Genomic DNA, 9,392 nt, shown 5'->3' on the forward strand with positions numbered 1-9,392 from the left:
ACGCTAGTGGCTCTTCGTGTACGGATCTGCGCCCCGGCCCCATCCCCTGCGCCACCCACTGCGACAGATTCATCGTTGCGATTTCTCGTGCCGTGAGTGTGTGGTACCGACAACGGGATCAGGTGTCATCCTACAGTGACGCGGTGCACGGCTATCTAAGCGACGGACAACCATGAAGTGAATTGTGCGTGTTATCGTATACGTTGCCCTAGTCCCGTCCCCGTGTCGTTGAAGTCTATCTGTGTTCGTTGCGCCATCCTTGTGTGTTTGAGGCCAGGCCCACATCATCATCGTAATCAGGCATCATCATGAGCCTATATTTATGCCCAGTGCAGGACGAAAGTCCTCTCCCTGTGATCTCCAATTACCACTGTCTTGCGCTAGCTGATTCCAACTCATAATCAGGAATAAATTGTAACAAAATCCTTCCGTTACCCCATCTAAGTGCCTATATGTAGAGGTGCACAGCATTAACTTACGCCCCTGAGCAAAAGCTTAAGGGACAGGGATTCCGCAATAAAGGCGATTTTTTTTTTCCTGCCTACGGATGTACCCTGAAATTGAGGACTGTAGTCCTAACTTGGCATTGCAAACATTTCCGGTGCACTCGTCAATTTCTGTTCGGGCGTCTGAACTACGAATGAATTTTTTTGTTTGTTTCAGCGAGCCTGCAGTCCGCATAAGTTTTGCTGTTTTAACAAGGGGTAGCCTGCGCCATATTAGCGTACCAACGTCTACGTTTCCCGTATATAACGTGGATAAAAGGAAAGCTGCAGTGGCGAGCAGCGCTATTCGGCTTGCCTGCTCTCCAACCTGTCTCGGGAACGACCGGCGCTCTGATCGCACGGTGAAAGCCCATTAGGAAAATGTCTTCCCGTTTTTAAACGGCCGGATGGCGTGACCAGATTCCCGGGCCTGCTTCGGGAAACAGGGACGGATGAGGGAGGCGAGAGAAGGTGGCACTGGAAGAGAGAGAGAGCTCCATGGCATGACACGACGGGACGACGAACGTTCCCTTGACCGTTCCCCCCTTTCCCTATCTCTCAGGCTCCGAGAACTGTGCATCTCCCTCCTCTGCCTCAAAGCTTGCGCCCTTTGAAGGTGCAGGCATCTATCAATCCCTAATCATAATTCACCGGCCCTGCGCGTGTTTGCGTTCATCCCCAGACAGTACAAAAAAAAGGAAGAAAAATTAGGAGAAGGTCACGCTAGTGAATATATGTGGGGAACTGGGGATGCTCGAGAAGGAAAATCACGGGAATTCGCGATAGGCTATTGAAACAATTGTGGCGAGTAAAACGGCGACGCATAATACGTTAACGGGGGCACAATATAGGTATTATTCAAAATAACGCGGATGTTCACAAAGGGAATGGGGGAAAAGTTCTGAATTGGAGGGAGGTTTTGTTGTGTTCAGAGAAATGTGGAGATTGAGGTGAGAGGATGGATAGTTGATACTAGACGAACACCTTTTATTTTCTTTTAAAGGGTGGGGTGAGGGCTGAGACGCTGCCCTACCCGTATACCCCTATACGGGAGTTCGTATAAATGTGGACAAGCGTGTACGCGTACATTTAAAGCGCAAGGCACGCGCATGTCAGAGTTTCTAGCCTTTTTGCAGCCGCTTTGTCAACGTTTTTCGCCATAATTCCCATTTCAGCCGCGAGTTTCGCTCACATAAACACCACGCGATGGCAGGCTTGGCGAGAGGATATCGACATTAGGTGCACGGGGACATCAAACAAATTACGGGGAGCCGAAAAAAAAAAGGGAGAGAGAGAGAGAGAGAGAGAGCGAAAGGGCGCAGCTGAGAATGTGGCGACACGCCGCACGCCAGGCTCACGGTCCAGATTTTGCGCACTAAAATTGCCGAGACGGCGTCGGCGACCGTGGGGGAGAACATGGCTCCTCGGCGAGCAAGCCCCATTATCGGACGCGTGCGAAGCTCAAAAACGAGCGAATCCAAAGCATTAAATAAATTTGAAAAAAAAAAAAAAAGCGTAGAGTCGAGAACAAACCGCGGAAAGAAAAGATGGGAGAGGGGGGGAGAGGGCAACCTGATGACGACGTGCCGGGAATAAACGACGACCACTCTTGGTTCGCTGACAAGTTTCGAAATCTCGCCCGCACGATTGCGCCGCCACGCATAGTATATTCCCGGAGTTCGCGCGCCCCGGCCACGACGACGACGTGCATACCCGATTGGAGCTCGCCGATTTTCTTTTGTATTTCTTTATTATTTTGACGTATGGCGTGCATACGTCCAGGTAATTTTGGAAGAAAAAGATAAAGTCTGATTTCTTTGAGACCGCTTCTCCGCGCTTCTGCGAGCGCTAGATACGAAGCGAAGCAAGAAGAATGAGCGGGAGTACCAGACCGCGTGTTATCTCCATAGCGATTCAAGACTGACTGACGTCAGTTCGTACATATATAACACCGCCTGTTTCTCCCCCTCTCTCTGAAGTCTCCGGGGCCTCGCTTTAGGACCGTGGCCCGTCCTTCACTGCAGCTTGCGCAATAAACGCAAAACAAGGTGGAGGCGCTGATAAATGCGCGTATACGCATATACGTATATGACGAGGGGGTGGGGTTCAGACTAATAGCCATGCCGCACTGTTGTTTCGGTGCGAGCAGTTCTTCTTCCCATTTCGGGCCAAGATAGGTGGACGTTTCGCGACGTGTTGAGGTGAAAAAAAAAAAGAAAAAAGCAAAGACAGGTCAACTAAACATTAAAAAAAATGAAAAAGAAGCGTTGCACAACACGTAGTTGTTCGTCCGGTCTTCCTGTAGCTGTTCGTTTACCTCAATATGAATCGCCCAGTTCCATGTTATATCGCAACGTGCATGTCCGTGTGCTAACTGAAGCCTTCCATTCCTATTTGGTCAAGTTGACACTGTCTCCCTCTCTGTAACTCCCACTTTACTTCTGTGATGTTCTTATCTTCCATTGCCCCTAGCATAAAAAAATGTCCGGTAAATGGGCTTTCAGCGTGAGGTGAATAATAGCGCGAAGGTACCCCCGCAACGTCAGTGTTTATTGTATTTCTTTGTAATAACACCGATATGCACGCAGGCCCTGGGGCACGGAAATGAGTTCAATTTGTCCTCGTATATCTCGTTGCTCGTAGACACACAAACTAAACGCGTGCAGGAAAACGACGCAAGGAGAAAAGAAACACTTCATGAGATTTGGTAGCGGAAGGGGTACAAGACTAACCTCGATCGTACAGAACTCGAAACGCAGAGATACCGGTAAGCACTCTGGCTCCGCGACAACGGCGAATGCTGGCGGATATATGTAGGTTGTACATGCAGAGGTCATTAATCACGTTGTAGAAATTTCGGCTACGTAGGTTGTAGATGTAGGTAGGGGGGGGGGGGGGGGGGTGCGAGCTGATATTAAAGGTTACATGCACTGAAACTACCAAAGACGCCACCGATTGCCGAAGGCAAGGAAAACACAGATTCTGTTAGGCGCCCCCTTTCACGAACGAGCACTCTCATCGGCAGTCCTTCCACAACTACATGCACACACAGCAGAGGTACGTACTTGGAGTAGCGGGTCTGTCTATGCGGTTGTACTACACGCCTATGAAAACAAAATACGCTGATGTTATGGGCATGCGCACTGCCAATTGCGCCCTTTCGCGATTTTGCTGTGCCACCAGCGTTCCCCACAAGCAAGACTGCCCACTTACATTATCCGATCACTTACAGCGCTTTTCGACATCTACTACTGCCCTCCGCATCGAATGCGTCGCGTGAGAAGCACTAGATACGACTGTACGTTTCATACTTGTACGTTCCACTATAATAGACGAGTGAAAACGTATAAAGCAACGCGCTTGTTTTATAAAGCAACTAGCCCGTTTTCTCTTTTATACACAACTTGCTCCTATGCAACGTGAAGCATGCGAAGGACAGTTCTGTTAGCGCGTTCCATTCAGACATGTGTAACGCGCCCGCAAGTGCTCTCGGTATACTCGTGTGCCGAAGCGCTATAAGTTGGCGTTGACACGAAGGCTGTACGTATGTGGCCTGTGTGACTATGATCACTATAAGGATCCTGATACGAGGCAAAGAATCCTTCGCATAAAAAGAGAAAAAAAGAAACAAGACAGCCACATATGTGTATTCTCGCCTTTATTGTTTTCGCCCTTTGTGCAAAGTTCAACGATATGTCTTTCTAAAACAGGAAGCAATCATACCAGATCAAAGGAGTAAGCAGACTACATACATGCAGGTGCGTGCCCGCCAACCGACGCCATCGTCTCGAAACAAAACCCACAAAGCCTCTCCACTCCACGTGTAGTGAGAAGCACAACTATTCATTACAACGATAGGGGTAAATGGATGTACACTTGAGAACTTCTTGCCACGAAGGAAAGCTACACGAGACGAAGGCTTCGTGAGATGCATTGAACGTGAGGTAAGAACTCTTATCTCCGTCACACGCTGACGGCGAAAAAGAACGAGAAAAAAGAGGGGGATCAACAAGAACTCCGAATACTTGGTCTGTACCACTGAAGACAGGCCAAATATGTATTTACCGACAACCCCAGGGGGCGCACAAAACGTGATGTCAGATAAACCGCGCCGCCGTAATTCGGCTCTTCCCTTCCCGATCACGTCCAAAACGAGCGCTATACTCCAGCTTTGTGCTGTCCAAACAGGACGCTGCAGAGTCGCAGAATTACGGGCGCTGTCTCCTGAAGAAAAATGCGAATTTAATGGTGCACGACGAAGGAATAAAAATAGGCTGTCTTCTAATACATAATGAAACAAAGCACATCTTGTTCTTGCAAAGCCTAAGAGGTTGACTTAAGCAGTCTGCATTAAGAAGTGTTCCGAAGTCCACCGTGATAACACCGGATAACACTTATCTCAACACGCGGGAAACAAGCTACCTCGTGATGCTACCTCGTATCGTGAAGGCTTTGACGCGGGAAACAGCGCCCCACCAGAATCCTATCCACCAATGTCGGGATGTTCAGCCTGGCGGCCACATGAAAACTGTGGGTTACTCAGCAGTTACGGCTGTTAAGCATAACTATACGAAAAAAACTATATAATAGTTTCAATGCTAGTCACTGCATGCTTAGAAGTATTCAAGCGATTAGAATGGGAAGGCTTGTGAGGATCAACGGGCGAATATCTCAGAAACTTTCCGCTTTCAGATGACATTGTCGTGTTAAGAAACACTGGGGACGAATTACAACAAATGGTTAAGGACCTTAACCGAGAAAGTGTAAGAGTGAGATGGAATTGATTAATATGCAGAAGACAAAGATAATGTTCAATACTCTGGCAAGGGAACAAGAATTCAGGATCGCCAGTCAGCCTCTAGAGTCTGTAAAGGAGTACGTTTATCTGTAGGTCAATTACTCACAGGGGACCCTGATCATGAGAAATAAATTCACGGAAGAATCAAATTGGGTTGGAGAGCATACGGCAGACATTGTGAAATCCTGACTGGGAGGTTACCACTGTCTTTGAAAAGAAAAGTGTACGATCATTGCATTCTACCCGTGCTAACATATGGGGCAGAAACTTGGAGGTTAACAAAGAAGCTCGAGAACAAGTTAAAAACTGCACAAACAGCGATGGAACGAAAATTGTTAGGGATACCGTTAAGAGACAGGAAAAGAGCGGTTTTGATCAGAAAGCTAGCAAACGGGGATAGACGATGTTCTAGTTGACATTACAAGAAAAAAATCTAGCTGGGCAGGCCATTTAATGCGTAGGGTAGATAACCGGTGGACCATGAGAGTTACAAAATGGATACCAAGAGAAGGGAAGCGCAGTGGGGTGGGGTGATGAAGTTAGGAAATTTGCAGGCGCAAGCTGGAATCAGCTAGCGCAAGACAGGGGTAGTTGGAGATCACAGGGATAGGCCTTCGTCCTGCAGTGGACATCGAAATAGAATGATGGGGATGCAGACAGGCAGGCAGTGAACTTTATTTTAGGTCCTGAGGAGCGACTCCGAGAACCCCTTACGGGGGAGGAGCCACCGCGGGCCACTCCCACGTTGGGACGGGCAGGCCGTGCCTGACCGCCGCGTCGTGGGCCCTCTGGACAGCCCGTAGCTGAGCGGTGAGGTCGGAGCTCTTGAGCGCCTCCACCCACTCTTCTTCTGTGGTGAGATTATCGTGGTCCCGTAACGAGGAACACCGCGAGAGCATGTGTTCTAAAGTGCAGAAGGGATCGCCGCAATCCGGACAATCGGGCTCGAACGAGTCCGCGTACGTACTGACCCTGGCTATAGACAGGGATATGACCCGGTCTGCAGCCGATGATGGGGATGATACGAAAATAAATTGCGTCGGAACCCATCTCGCGATGACTGTCCACGGTAACACGTTAGCAATTGATCAATGTGGCGAGAAAACTTATTGCCACCGCCGAAACGAGTTATGTAGGAGGCGTGCGCTGCAGCGGAACTCCTCTTTCACGCTTTCCTAAGAACACTCGGCGTCATCTAGCGCCGCCGCCGCGAAGCCTGCGCGTGTCCTCCGAAATGCGCGGCGCGCCCGCGCGTGCGAACGCTGAGAAACGCGTCATGCGGCAACCGGGATCCTCTCTCGCGCACATTTCGGGACAGGCTGCGCCATCTAGCTGCACTGCCGAGAAGCCCGCGCGTGGCCTCCAAGACGAGAGGCGTGGCAATCCGGTTCCCCGCGAACGGTGATAATTGTTCGCGTCGTTTGGCCACACACTCAGTGGCACATACTCAGTGAGACAAGTTGGCGAGATGTTCACTGAAGAGCGGCACACACCCAGTGAAATTCACGGAGCAGCTCGCTAAAGCGTTGGCGTGAACGGCGTTCATTGAAAAGCAGCACGTATATACAGTGCACTTGTGGCGCAAGCCTCGCAACGCCTCGGGTTGCTGACCTTGAGGAACGTGGACTCGACTCCGCTCAGCATCGGAGAAATTAAAGGGACCTTTTTCGTCATTGTAGAGAGGCACATTCCCAGTGGCTAGTTAGGCAAGATGGCGTCAAAGACGTTCACTGAAGAACGGCACACACCTGTTGGCACACACCCAGTGACCCAAATTGGCAAAAAAAAAGAAACAAAAAATAGGTTCATTGGAGACCAGCACAGGCCGAATGGCAAATACCCAGTACTCCAAGCGGGCGTCAAAGTTTTTTTTTTTTTTTCCGAGCAATGGTACCTATACCCATTCCCGCGATTACAGTAACCCATTTCCGGTTCGAAAGAGGTTCGTTGTAGAGGAACATGTACGTATACTCTGCCCCATACTTAGTGACTTAAGTAGCTCCGACAGTTGGTTTCGAACGCTGTTCCCTCGGCACAACAGCTCGATGCTCTAACCATTCGATCATGGATTACAAAGTGATCCAGGTCGGCGGGAAAAAAGGTTTGACCCATACATACAAACATACTTAGTCCCCGAAAGTGAGAGAAGTAATCTAAGAATGCTAACGCATTAAAATTTACAATGAGGCTTGTGATGAACTGAACGATGAACCCTACGTCCGGCACCTCTTAACATAACGCTCCCACTAATAAACACTCGTTCGTCCAGTACACGAGTATGGCTCGGTTGGATGGAATCCATACCTGACATTCCCAAAACTGCGTTTGTCCAGGAGAAAGCCTTAGGCGTCATTTATCGTCGCTACGACAGGTAGTTTCCACCTAGTTCCATCTTTGTAATCTTCGGCTTGCCACCCGTCGCCACAACGAATCTTCATGCTCCAATGAACTTTACTCAGTAACTACATCACACCCGCTGTTCAAAAAGCATTTCTCAAGTCATTGTCCGCAGGAAGATCCCGTAGCGCCTTAAAGAGCTCACCTCTGCTTGTTGGGGCACGACCAGTGTAGCACAAAAAGGAATCAAAATGCGACGGGTGCCGTGGATTTCGTATTAAGCTAACTTCCGGTTCCGCTGGAATAGGGAACACCGCAAATAACAAACAACTTACCTTGCCTCAATTTTTCTAATGGTGTTACCGCCTTAGTACCGAGGAGTAAAGCATTCCTTTAGGACGGCTATCTCCGCACCAGGGAAAAGAAGAAAAAAATGGGAAAGAAAAACGGAAACGACGAGTGTTTCTACGACTAGAACTTACGTTTCTACAGCACGTCGGACTTGAGAGAAACACCTGTCACGATTCAGTCGTAAACAAAACGACTCCTCTTCCGCCTCAGCGGCTATACGTGCGTATTCTTCAAGACCTCGGCGAACGGAGATACAGAAAGCATTTGTGCTGCGAGAGGCCTCTTTCGGAAGAATAAGAATACAAACTGAAAACCCATAGCGATGGCTCGAGCGATAACAGCAAGAAAATACAGACACTCCGTTGCCTTGCAATATATATATATATATATATATATATATATATATATATATATATATATATATATATATATATACACTAAAGCGAAATGCACCGGCGTCTCTGTTCTTCTTGGAAGTGTCGACGACGACACTACAGTGGCTAACGACGCCGCCGGTACGCGAGTGCCACCTGCAACAACTATGCAACAGTGACGCAGGAGATAATAGGTATAGAAGGGGGAGCTTCCGTAACAAATATCGACGCGGCACCAGGAAGCATGCAGCTCAGATAAGGTGCCCCCGACTCACAAGCACCACAGGCCGCAGAAGATTGCCACAGCGACGCGATGTATGAACGCGACCGTCGGCATATCGCGACTAGACGAACGCCGGTGTGTGCGTGTATTACGATTGCCTTTGAAGTCGTGCGCCGCGCTCCTCTGCGCGCGGGAAGACCTCCGAGGGCTTACGGTGACGGTCTGGATCGCACAAAGGCGAATAGCCGCGTTCTGCTACGAGACGACGACCGCCGTTCCGTAACAATCGCGTGTGCCTATCCGTTTCGGAGATGTCCGCGACAAAGGCCCCCCTTTGATTACGCTGTACGATAGAGCGATGCGGCGGCATGCCGTGTCGACTGCCCCTCGAAAGTCTCGCATTCATGCGCGTGTGCGCGCGCTTACCTGTGTCGGTACGTAGAGTGCTCATAACAACCGCAATAATACTAACGTGCATTTCGTTTCCAGTTTACCCGGCACTTGTAACAGTGGCTTGATTCAGACTCGAAAACGTATACTTGGAACGAGAAAATGGCTACAGGGCAACTTTACACGTCGCACACCCATGTAATATTACGTACTTTAGGTACGCGTACGTTTACTTTGTATGTATGTGCATGCATGTACAGTCGCGAGCAAAAGTTTAGAGAGCCAACGGTTACTTTGTTTTTCTTGGCAGCCTGGGTATGCCGGCTGAAATGAAGCGACAACCTGTTCGACCAATCCGGCGTTTTGAAACGACGTCTCGTGATCTCCGAACTTATGCTCGGGACTGCACGTATGCCGTATGTGCGTGTGCGCTT

This window comes from Dermacentor silvarum, chromosome 11 (assembly GCF_013339745.2).
Source record: "Dermacentor silvarum isolate Dsil-2018 chromosome 11, BIME_Dsil_1.4, whole genome shotgun sequence".
NCBI lineage: Eukaryota > Metazoa > Arthropoda > Arachnida > Ixodida > Ixodidae > Dermacentor > Dermacentor silvarum.